Consider the following 13,209-nt stretch of genomic DNA (forward strand, 5'->3'; position numbering starts at 1 on the left):
TGTAGCCTGTACACTGCTTGCCACGCTCGGAAGCTGCCAAGAAGGAAAGTTTTTTTTTGCATTCTCACAGTTGTGTGTGCACAGAATCTCAGTTGTGTCCGACTCTTTGTGACTCCATGGCCTATAGCCTGCCAGGCTCCTCTGTCCATGGAACTTTCTGGGTCAGAATACTGGAGAGGCTTCTCATTTCCCTCTCTAGGGGATCTTCCTGACCCAGGGATCGAACTGAGTCTCTTGGATCTCCTGCACTGCCAGGCGAGTTCTTTACCACGGTGCCACCTGGGAAGCTGCCAAGAAGAAAAGAGACCCGCTTTAAAAATTTTGCATGAGGGGGCGTTATTGGCTAGCAGATGACCTGGTTGAAGGAAGGAAAATATTTCCTTTTGGCGGGAGGTTGTCTTTAGTAGAAAGCAACATCAACAACAGCTCAGGGAATTCCCTCCCCAGCAGTCCCGTGGTTAAGACTCCGCGCTTCTACTGCAGGGAGCGTGGGTTCCATCCCTGGTCGGGGCACTAAGATCTCTCATGCCATGTGGCACGGCCAGAAAGAAAAAAAACAATATTCCAATACTAAGACATGTTCCTCTCTTGTCTTTGCTCTGAGGCTGACAGAGTGTCTGTGGGAGCCCCTGGGACCTGATTCTGCAGGGCGCCCCCCAGGGAACTGCGAGCTGCAGCCCTCTTGTCTCCTAAAGTGTTTTTAAAGCAAATTCTTATAACTCCCTGAGAAGTAGTCGTGTGGACTTAGGAACTGTGCTTAAGAGGCTGATATGGGCCTCTTCATTTAATGATAAAGCTGAGAGAATTCTTTTCATTGAAAACATAGATGTGTGGGAATTCCCTGGTGGTCCGGTGGTTAAGACTCCACGCTTCCACTGCAGGGGGCTCAGGGTTCCATCCCTGGTAGGGAACCGAGATGCTGCCTGACTCATGGCACAACCAAAACAAAACTCCAAAACCAACAGCGCAGCCAGAGCACCCATTTCAGCAGATGCCCGTCGTGGGTATAGTTTCAAACTAGATTTTCATCTTTAAGCTTTAAAACAAGTGATACGGCAGTGCCAACCCACACCAAAGAAACAGACTATCAGAGAAGGCGAGGGTGGGATGATCTGAGAGAACAGCATCGAAACATGTATATTATCAAGTGTGAAACAGATTGCCAGTCCAGGTTGGATGCATGAGACAAGTGCTCGGGGCTGGTGCACTGGGACGACCCAGAGGGATGGGATGGGGAGGGAGGTGGGAGCGGGGATCGGAATGGGGAGCACATGTAAATCCATGGCTGATTCATGTCAATGTATGGCAAAAACCACCACAATATTGTAAAGTAATTAGCCTCCAACTAATAAAAATAATTGGGAAAAAAAATAAAGATTGAGGACTAAAAAAAAAAAAGAAACAGACTATCTCCAAAAACTCTGTGAATATCCATTCCTGGTACTTTCATTCACCAAATTATTATGAAGAGCCTTCATCTTCAAAGCATGGTGGTGGGAACTGAGGGTGCATCAGTGAACCCTCCTGTCTTCGCTGGGTTTCTACTCTTAAAGGAAGCTTGAGGACACATGTGATGAGACGGCGGGAGGAGCCCACAAGTCAGGCGTGATCTTGGAGGAGGAGCTGGTTTGTGGGGGACAGACTGGGACCTGGGAGAGGAAAAGGGCCTCTCCCATAGGTGGTGGAATGTTCCCAGGCTGGGAGATGCTCCTTTCCCACTGCCGCAAGGGCAGGAAGGCAGAGTGGGCGTGTGTATTCCTTGACTGTTGCTGTGTGACAACAAATTACACCAAGATGTAGCTGCCTCAAACAATGCGGTGATTATGTCTGTGGTCAGGAATCCAGGCATCTTAGCTGAGTCCTCTGACTCAGAGAGTCTCTGAAATTGCAATCCAGGTAGGTACCAGGACTGTAGCATCTCCACCCTCAACTCACGAAGGATCCGCTTTCAAGCTCGCTCTCGAGGCTGTTGGCAGGGTTTTGTCTTTGGTGAGCCCTTGGACTGAGGATCCCAGTTCCTGGCTGGTCGTTGTCCGGCCCTCTGCCCCTCCGTTTCCTGCCCCATCGGCCTCTGCCCAGGGCAGCTTGAAACATGGCCGAGTGAGCCCAAGAGAAAGCAAGAGAGGGCCAGCAAGGTGAAGGTCACTCCTTGTTATCACCCTCAGAAGTGATGTATCCAGTCACTTCTGCTGAACTCTGTTCCTTACAATGGAGTCATTTGACCCAGCCCTCACTCAAAGGAAGGTGATTGTACAGGAGTGTGAATCCTGGGAAGTGGGACCATTTCAAGGCTGCCTGCCTGCCACGGTGGGGTAAGGTAGAAATTTGGTGGCAGGGAGGCTGAGGAGTTCTCTGATGGCATCCATTTCTCCTATGAAGCAGGACAGTTCTTTTGTCAAGGGCTGTGGAGGGAGTCACGGTTTCCTGGTGAAGTTTTGCAATGATGGTTTGTGTATCATGGCAGACAGAATGAACTATGGAAACCTAAAAGCCTTGCTGAGCAGTTTAGATACAGATACAGAACTGGAATATAAGAGGCACCATCTACATAGTTTATGTGGGTTTTCCAATAAGCTCAAGGGGAAAGTGTGAAAAAGGCAGCCTGTTGCATCCCGCTGAGCTTGTTGTTCAGGCAGGTGCCACTGAAACGTGTTTGGGCAAAGTGGGTGGAGAGTGTAAAATATGGACTCTGGGATGTAAGCTGGACAGGAAGGAGAGGGAAGACTGGAGGAGATGTCAAGGAAGTAACTGGATGAGAGAATTGGAAATAGAAGAGATCGTGGGTCAAGAGGAACATGATGGAATTCACATTTGTAAAGGTGGTGTCACTGGTGGGGTGGAAAAGGCCCATAGTAAGTGACTGAAAGAAGGTGAAAATAAAGATCATTAAAAGTGAGAAATTCAAGGAATTGAGAGGCTGAGATGTTGGATGGATCACCCACAGCCATGCTGACAGGGCCCAGGATGATGAGACGGCTTGGAGTAGAGACAGAACCGTGAGCAGGATGCCAGCAACTCTGGAGCGTGGGAGGAGGGTGATGAGAGGGTGTCTAGGGGTGATGGATGGGGCCACTTCTGGCAACATGGCAGAGATAACCCTGAATACTCTTCCACTGAAGAACACCTACAAATCAGGGAGTCAGAATGAGATGGTTGGTTGGTTGGTTTTACTCGCTAAGTCGTGTCGGACTCTCGAGACCCCATGGACTGTAACCCACCAGGCACCTCTGTCCATGGGATTTCCCAGGCAAGAATACTGGAGTGGGTTGCCATTCCCTTCTCCAGGGGATCTTCCCGACCCAGAGATCAAACTCAGGTCTCCTGTATTGCAGGTGGATTCTTCACTGTCTGAGCCACAGGGAAGCCCAGAATGAGATACATCCCTCTAAATGTCAAGGTGACATTTCAAAGCCATGCAGCCAAAGCCAGAGCGAGTTGGACAACACCATGATAAAGAGGCACTCAAGCCACTGCTGACCTCAGGGCTTTTGTCAGCATCTGAAGGCTTTGGGGGAATCTCTCTGGTCTCCAGGTGGACGGGGGTGAGGTCATCTGGTGTCCTGCTACTGACTGAGTTGATGTCTGTCACTGACCTGGAAAGTAAGGGTGGGGTGTGAAGATGAATGTAACAAGCCTTTCTCTCCTTGTCTGCTGGACCACCGAGACCCCTTTAAATGAATGCAGTTTATCTAGACAATTAGACATGGGGATGGCAAGGCAGTCTCCTAGGAACTGGCACCTGAGCCTTGGGTTTTAATGCCTAGGTGTGTCACATAGATCCTAAACAAAGAGTTTTACCCTTAGTAGGAGGGAAAGTTAGAGGGAAAAAACTGTCATTAAAAGGAATAAGGAGGGCTTCCTGGTGATTAAGACTCTGAACTTCCACTGCAGGAGGCAGGGGTTCAATCCCTGTTTGGGGAAGATCCCGCATGCCCATAGAGTGTGCCCAAAATAAATTTTTTAAAAGTATATATATATATATTTAAAAGTAGATAAAGAAACTTAACAGTGGCTTCCCAGGTGGCTCAGTGGTAAAGAATCCATCTGCCAATGCAGGAGACACGACTTTGATCCCTGGGTCAGGAAATCCCCTGGAGGAGGAAATGGCAACCCACTGCAGTATTCTTGCCTGGAAAATCCCATGGACAGGGGAGCCTGGTGGGCTGCAGTCCATGGGGCTACAAAGTGCTGGACCTGTCTGAGTGATTGAGCCCACAAGGAAATTTACCTGTTTCCTCTTAGACTGTGGATAGAAAAAGGCCACCTATAAAATTTTATAACCATAGTATAATTATAGTATAACCATAACTATAGTATAACCATAGTTTAACTATAACCGTAGTCCCATCCTCATGTAAGTTGGGCCTAGAATTTATGCCACTTATTTAGCCAAACAAATAACTTAAATTTGTTCCAGATTGGAACTCCACTGGGGTACTGGCACAATCCAGAGCAAACTCTTTCTGGAAGTGGAACCTCAGCCCAAGCTTATGCCATCCCCATGATTCTTCGCCGACTGTGCACTCACAAACCACAGTAACAACGCACCAAGAAATAAGCCACAAAGAGAGGGAAACAGAAAGAACATAATATGACATAAAATTAGATTTCTAATTATCAGATACAGACAGTAGATACCAGCAGGGGCAGAGAAAGCAGGTAATTTGATGCCATGGCAGGTAACTGGAACACAATTTGGCTGTTTACTGAAAAACCTCAAGAACATTCATTATCTTCTATTTAACAACTTGATTCCTTGCAAGTTTTTACCAAAGAAGGATCAGATATGGATGTATGATGATATTCATCGTAGTGTTACTTATAATAGTAAAAAAAAAAAAACTTGGCTATCCTTCATATTCAAGAATAGGGTAACAAGTAAGTAAATGATAAAAATTATAGGGTATTATTCATGTTATCAACAGTTTTAGTGGCATGAGTATGTGCTTACAATATAACATTTAGGAATAAAAGCAAAATCAAAAAATGCCTGCCAAATATGGCAGGGTTCAGCTCTAAATTATTTAGCTAAATAAAAATATTTTGCACTGTTTACATAGGTATTTGATGTATTTAGCAGTGGCAGAAACAGCATAGGAAAATGATTAGCCTTGCCAAAATTTGTTGAAGGTTCGGCTGCGTTAAAAGAGAAAAGTCTACAAAGAATTTAAGTATAAAAATAATAGTTTATTCACATACATAGACTGTAATTTCTAACCCTGATGCACTTAAAACATGCAGTCAGAATTCACACACTTAAATTAGAAACACTGTACTGAATCTTTCTATTTTGAGTATGAGACTCAGAGAACTTAGGAGTTAGTAAATTTCTGTTCCTGTCTTTGAATGTAATTTTGTATCATCTATTTACACCATAAGAGCCAAAATATGGGTCACTTAGTTACCAATGATTTAACCATGACTTACAGTAGCAATGGAGAACATTCCTTTGCAATCCTTCTGTCTCTAGGAGTCAGGAAGATTGAATTTTTTTTTTTTTTACTAAACAGTGATTGAGCTAATGAAAGCACTTGTCATATCATATAAAGGTGGATTACAGAAATGCATGCTAGCAGCTATCTTCAGATTATATCTGCACAGAACAATCTATAAAGAAAACACAATCCTTTCTCACTTTTGAGATTGGTAGAACATTGGTTTACACTCTCAGAGATTTACCCTAAAGTTGCCAAGTGATGAAATGATATGTTTGCACTTTGCTTAATCACAGAAGGAGGGAATTTGGCAAGAACTTATGAAAAGAGGTCTATAGAATACAAGTACTGTGGAACTGGCGATAACACAGCTGTGAGGCACCTCCTGACTGGAAGGCAGTGAGTCGTGCCTAAGGTAGAAAGCAGTGGATTCAAATCTGTGTGGTGACACAATTTGACTCATTCACTCAACAAATGTTGATTTAAAAAAATTTTTTTTCATTTATTTTTATTAGTTGGAGGCTAATTACTTTACAATATTGTAGTGGTTTTTGCCATACATTGACATGAATCAGCCATGGATTTACATGTGTTCCCCATCCCGATCCCCCCTCCCGCCTTCCTCCCCATCCCATCCCTCTGGGTCATCCCAGTGCACCAGCCCCGAGCACTTGTCTCATGCATCCAACCTGGGCTGCTGATCTGTTTCACCCTTGATAGTATACTTGTTTCAATGCTGTTCTCTCAGAACATCCCACCCTCACCTTCTCCCACAGAGTCCAAAAGTCTGTTCTGTACATCTGTGTCTCTTTTTCTGTTTTGCATGTAGGGTTATGGTTACCATTTTTTTAAATTCCATATATATGCGTTAGTATACTGTATTGGTCTTTATCTTTCTGGCTTACTTCACTCTGTATAATGGGCTCCAGTTTCATCCATCTCATTAGAACTGATTCAAATGAATTCTTTTTAATAGCTGAGTAATATTCCATTGTGTATATGTACCACAGCTTCCTTATCCATTCGTCTGCTTATGGGCATCTAGGTTGCTTCCATGTCCTGGCTATTATAAACAGTGCTGCGATGAACACTGGGGTGCACGTGTCTCTTTCAGACCTAGTTTCCTCGGTGTGTATGCCCAGGAGTGGGATTGCTGGGTCATATGGCAGAGTTTAATTTTTTAATTAATTTTTATTGGAGTAGAGTTGATTTACAATGTTTTGGGCTATGAAGCAAAGTGGATCGCTTACACGTATGTAGATAATCCACTCTTTTTTAGATTCTTTCCCCATATAGATCATTACAGAGTATGGAGTAGCTGTTAGAAGTACGTTCTTGTTTGTTATCTATGTTATATATAGTGGTGTGTATATGTCAATTCCAATCTCCCAATTTATTCATCCCCCTTTCCGTGGTAACCATAAGTTTGTTTTATATATCCATGACTCTATTTCTGTTTTGTAAGTTCGTATGCACCATTTTTTTTTAAGATTCCACATATAAGCAATATCATGTGATGTTTGTCTTTGTATGTCTTCACTCAGAATGACAATCTCCAGGTCCATCCATGGTGTAGCAATTGGCATTATCTCCCTATTTGTGGTGGCTGAGTAATATTCCATCGTACGACGTCTTTATCCCTCTGTTGAGGGACACTTGGGTTGCCTCCCTGTCCTGGCTGTTGTCAGTAGTGCTGTGAACGTTGGGGTACGTATGTCTTTTCAGGTTATGATTCTCTCCAGATACATGTCCAGGACTAGGGTTGCTGGTTCAAGTGTGGATTGAATTGGAAACTTAATACATTTCAAACACTGCTAAAGGTTGTGGATACAGATTTTTAAAAGACATGATTCCTGACCTCAAGGAGATTATAGTGTGGATCAAATGAAGCCAAAGAGACTGGCGGGATATAAAAGACATTTTTACTGTGGAGCTTAGTGGAGCACAGTGAGCATCATAGTTAAGTGTGAGCTTTGTCATCCAGTTGCCTCTATTCAAATACTGACTGTGCTGTACTCCATACTAGTTATGTAATCCTAGGTAAGCTGGTACATCTTTCTGACTCAATTTTCTCATCTGTAGAATGGGTCTAATAATAGTACCTTCATTATAGAGTTGTTGTGAGGGTTATAAGTTTAGCTCACTACCGGGCACTTAGGAACTATCCTAATGTTAGCTACTATTTTTAATAGTTTACTCAGAACCTGGGATGAGGGGTTGAGGATATTTTGTAAGCAGTTTCTCCTGCACAGAAAAAAGATAGCAGTCATGAACATCTAAGCACCTCATTCCAAGCAAAGCAGCCCCATGCTTTGGTATTAATGGGCTCCTTGGAGAAGGGTGGGTTGTCTTTTCTTTCTGAGAGCCACTCTGTACCATCAGCTATAATCAGACATGGTTATGGATCTTTTTGGATGTTTTTCTCATGCAAATTTTGATTTTGATCATGGATCATTTTGTGGATTCAATGTTCCATAGCAGCATCCGGTCTATAGGTCTGTCAGTGGCTTCTGACAGCCAGGACCATCCTAAGGGAACAACTGTTGGCAGAGCTGGGCTTTCTGGAGCCTATGTATGCTCTAGAGTTGGTTCAGGATGAGAGTTGAAGTCTATCACTCATCCTCAACTTGTTATTATCATCCTCAACTTGTTTATTTGGAAAAGGAATTTCGCTGAGAAGGCTTGATTTTTTTTGAGTTGCAGAAATTTCCCTAGACCCAGCTTATGTAAGAATTTATAGGAGGTATAGGAAAGTGAAATCGCTCAGTCGTGTCCGACTCTTTGCGACCCCATGGACTGTAGGCCACCAGGCTCCTCCGTTCATGGGATTTCCCAGGCAAGAATACTGGAGTGGGTTGCCATTTCCTTCTCCAGGGGATCTTCCCGACCCAGGGATCGAACCTGCGTCTCCTGCATTGCAGGCAGACGCTTTAACCTCTGAGCCACCAGGGAAGCAGGCTTCCTCAAACAGCTTGATGGGGCTCCGGCTCTTATTATTCCGTAACCTGATGTCCCATTCCCCTCAGTGCCAGCTTTGCAACAGTGATATGGAGGTAGTGCCATCACACCTACTTGCAGCTCCTACTTTGTTTGGGAAACAGACTGTTGTCTTCTGTCTTCCTTTCCGTGTAACAGTGATTGTGGCCAGGAGCCCAGCACTGTAGTAGCTGCGAGATAGAAAGTAAAGTGGGCTTTCCAGGTGGCACTCGTGGTGAAGAACCTGCCTGCCAGTGCCGGAGACATAAGAGACGTGGGCGTGCAACCCACTCCAGTATTCTTGCCTGGAGAATCCCATGGACAGAGGAGCCTGGCAGGCTGCAGTCCATAGCGTGGCAAAGAGTCGGACTTGACTGAAGAGACTTGGCACGCATGCAGAGAGGAAAGTAGTCAACCCTGCCCTTGCTAGCAAGAAGTTTATTATCTGCTGGCCTATCACAAGCACCTGGAACCTAGCTGGCTCTCAGTCAATGTTTGTGGATGGAGATCGATGGTTGTTACAAAAAAAATCGTATCTGTAGTGTTCAGTCTGGCATATGACACCATAGGAATGTCATGTAGAAGAAAATTCATTAGAAGATGCAAATTAGAATCCTGAAATCTTCTGAAATTGTGTTCCATGAGGATCAATTGAAGAAATAGAAGACATGGAGGCTAGAGAAGACCCTCTGGGGGAGACTGTCGGATTTCTCCTGGTGCCAGCCGGGCGTGCACAGTTTGACTCAGCCCAGTTGTCTGTGCTGCGGCAACGGGGTGGGAATGAGGGGCTGGAGGTGAGGTGGGAGGCATGCACATTACAATGACGCTTCGGTCAGTTCAGGGGGCTGACAGCACACAGCTTCCAGAGGTTATGACCCCAACCGCAGAGAGTGGTTCTGGCTCACAGTTAACATCCTCGGAAGGACGGAAGGTCAGAGGAGGTGGCTGTGGGTCAGAGCAGCTTGGCATCGCGTGGCAGTGGGAAATCCTGGAGGAGGAGAGCTAAGGGGCCAGCAGGGAGACAGACAGGCAGCTTCAGGGAGTCGTCTGACAGTGCCTGCCATCTGTAAATCCATTCCTTTCTCACATTGTAAAGAGTATCCTGGGTGCCAGGCAGGGTGCCAAGGTAGAGAGGCCGCAGTGAATCAGTAGCACACAATCCCTAACCGTCCCTCCCCCATTCCCTTCCATCCTGGTAACCATAGGTTCTCTAAGTTTGTGAGTCTCTTTCTGTTTTGTAAATAAGTTCATTTGTATCTTTTTTTTTTTGGATTCCACATATAGCTTCACTCAGTAGTTAAGGGGTTTGGTAATAACATGTACACACTGCTATATTAAAATGGATAACCAGTAAGGACCTACTGAATAGCACAGGGAACTCTTCTCAATATTCTGTAACAATCTAATTGGGAAAAGCCTGAAAAAGAATAGATACATGTATATGTATAGCTGAATCACTTTGTTGTACACCTGAAACTAACCCAACATTTTAAATCAACTATACTCAGATATAAAATAAAAAGTAAAAAAAAAATCCTGTGATAAACCATAATGGAGAAGAATATGAAAAAGAATGTATAAGTGCTGAATCACTTCACTGTATAGTAGAAATTAATGCAACATTGTAAACCAACTATACTTCAATAAAATAAATTTTTAAAAAGACACAGTCCTTGCCCTTTAGTTCTCACTTGAGTGAATCCCAGAAGTCCTTATTTGAGTGAATTCTGGCTACTCGAAGTCTTTCTCTGGGTTTGATGCCTACTATCTATTATAGTAGCCCAGGTATTTTTAAGTCAATTGACCAATTAATGACTATTTTGCATTTAACATGTGCTAAGTACACACGCTTCTGGACTCAGATTCAAAACCATTGGGTGGAGAATTAGCAAAATGGAATTATCAGCTCTGGAAATTACAGTAATAAGGACATAATTAAGAAAGGGGTTTGGCCTCAGGGCCAACTACACAGCAGTTAAGTGATGATAGCTGGGACCAGAAAATTCAAGATATGAAGAGAGATGAATGGAAAAGTGACTTGATGTTGAGCCTCAGGGTGCTGGACAAGGCATCCGGATCCCTCTCTTGTACAACACAAGTTGGTCCCAGCTACGACTTAAAGGAAAGATCAAGTCCTGGGTTTTGGAGGGAGAAGGGTAAGAATGGAATAAGCGTTTCATTCTGACACAAGTGAAGCATCATGTGACCTCTAGTTATGGCATCAGAACCTGCTGGCTTTACTTGATGATATTCCCCCGGAGACACTAAGGCAGCGTTTCGTCCATCCTGGAAGGCCTTAAGAGGTTCAAACAATGTATAGGGTTTGATGCAATTATTCAACAAACCTTGGCCAATCTTTACCTCTCAAAATAAGATATGAGCAAATGTGTACTGCTGGCCCAGAGACTGTCAGACTCTAGGTGATCCTATCCACCACAGCTCCCTGGGAGGGGTGAGTCCAGGGTGAGAGGGAGAGGCTGAGCTGGGGGGAGGGGTTTCTTTCTTTGGGACCAGAGTGATGGACAGGTGATAAAGACTAGGACCCCAGCCCCAAGGGAGAGAAGAATGTACGACTGGGAGCTGTGGAAAGGAAGACGCTGGCTTTCTCCTCCAGACATCAAAAGCCTGATTTGTCTGGTCCACATGAAGGAAGCTCAGCTCTCTAGGCTTGGCTGTCATAACTCTAGTAGGGGAAACATGTGAGTGTCTAATCAGCAATTAAGGCAGGGTGGATGGGCAGAACCAGGCTCCCGTGTTTGACCCGGGCACAGAGGGAAACCAGTGGAAGAATCTTAATGGGCTGCAGGGACTGAGACTGGGGCTCAGCTGGGTAGAACTTCATCTGCACTCAGATACAGGCAAAGCCTTGTGACGGGAAATGGACAGGGGTTGGGGGCGGGGGGGACTTTGGAAGCGCTGCTAAGCGGTCCTTGTCAGGAAGCTGGTCTGTCTGCTGCAGCTGGATTCCAGCCAGTAGGAAGGGATCGGAAGCTGACTTTCAAGTCAGGGTGAGAATGATTTAGCCCAGGCAAAAACCTCTGTTTAAAGTAGAAACTGAGATACCAGATAGGACAAAGACAATGCGTGGGGAAGAGGGAACTAGGTTCACTGCTGACCTCGGGCTTAGGGAGCAGGGATTGGATTCAGAATCAGAGTCCTTAGAGCCCGTACCAAGCAGGATACTCCAGGGGCACCCTGCAGCTCAGGGGCAGTGCAGAGGCTGAAGGCATCGTCTTGGGGATGCTGGACTCTGAAGACCAGCCAGGACTAGAAAGCAAGCTTCGTGAGGACAGTCTTTCCTGATTGTCACTGGGCTTAACACCTCATAGGTGCTCAACAAACGATTGTGAGTGAATGAGCTATGTGAGTGACTCTGCCCGCAAAGTGATTCGGAAGAATGAGGCTTCTTATGTGATTTGATGCAAGGTAGCTATGGCCAGGGAACCAATGTACAGAATATTTGATGAGCCCAACAGCAGGGCAGTAAGCTGGGACTGCTAGCACTTCATGGAAAGGACAGATTATTTTTTTTTGTTGTTGTTAAAACAGAACATAAACCTTGGAAACCCATTTATCATATGCTTGGATGAGAACTGGGCCTTCTGCATTATACAGAATGGAAAAGAAGTTCTTATTCTGGGTGATTTTAAGGGCACAAAAGAGCTCAGAGGAACCGTGGTTTGTCTAATTGTGAGACCTGCCATGGGTCCATTGTACTTCTTTAGCTGAAACATGGTGGTGGTGGTGGTTTAGTTGCTCAGTTGTGTCCGACTGCGACCCCCATGGACTGTACTCTGCCAGGATCCTCTGTCCATGGGATTTCCCAGGCAAGAATACTGGAGTGGGTTGTCATGCCTTCCTCCAGGGGATCTTCCCAACCTAGGGATCGAACCCAGGTCTCCTGCATTGCAGGCAGGTTCTTTACCATCTGAGCCACCAGGGAAGTCTTTAGCTGAAACATATCTTCCTCCCAAGCTCTGAAAGAATGCCCATATTTAATGGTGTTTAGCACCATTACTACAATATTAAAGATTGTCTAAACCAGCAGTTGAGATTTTTGTTATTGTTGAGTCTTTTTTTCTCCTGATGGTAATTAGCTAGCAGGTTCAGCTAATTACTGTTCCTGGTTTGTGAAATTCATATCAATTGCATGAAGGCAGGTAATCATCTATTTGCCATGGTGGAAAGACATGATAATTATTATTAATTTTAAATCAAATTACTTATCTGCAAGTGTAAAAAAAGAGCTGTAGCTAAGACTCAGTACTGTTCTACAGTATTTTAATTTTTAACTTGCTTTTCTAAGAACCCATCACATTAATTTTTGACAATAAAATGAGATACAGACATAAGAGAAACATTTATAGACTATTTATGCCAAATCATATAGATAAACCCATAAATTATTTCTGCTTGTGGAATCAAAGGCATATATTAAATGACTTAATGTTATCCAAATTTTTACACTAAGAAATACAATCTGATGTTATTAACTCATCTCTCACTGTTTATGGCACTGATCTACAATAGGATAATTTACCAAAAGCTTGTTAACAACTTATGCAAGATTAAAAGATTAAGTCTGGAGTCGAGGAAAAAGCTGGGAGAGTTTTTCATAGACATATTCAGCAAACTAATGAAATATTTGAAAGCAAGAAAATTGTCTATTTTGAAATTGAGAAATACTGTTCTTTCCTCCATCTCATAGAACTTTACCTCAAGGGATATTTAGAGTAAAAGATTAGCTAATACTCAGCACAAATTCTAAACACTGCTGGCCTGTGAAGGATCTTCCAAA

This window comes from Dama dama, chromosome 26 (assembly GCF_033118175.1).
Source record: "Dama dama isolate Ldn47 chromosome 26, ASM3311817v1, whole genome shotgun sequence".
NCBI classification, from domain to species: Eukaryota; Metazoa; Chordata; class Mammalia; order Artiodactyla; family Cervidae; genus Dama; species Dama dama.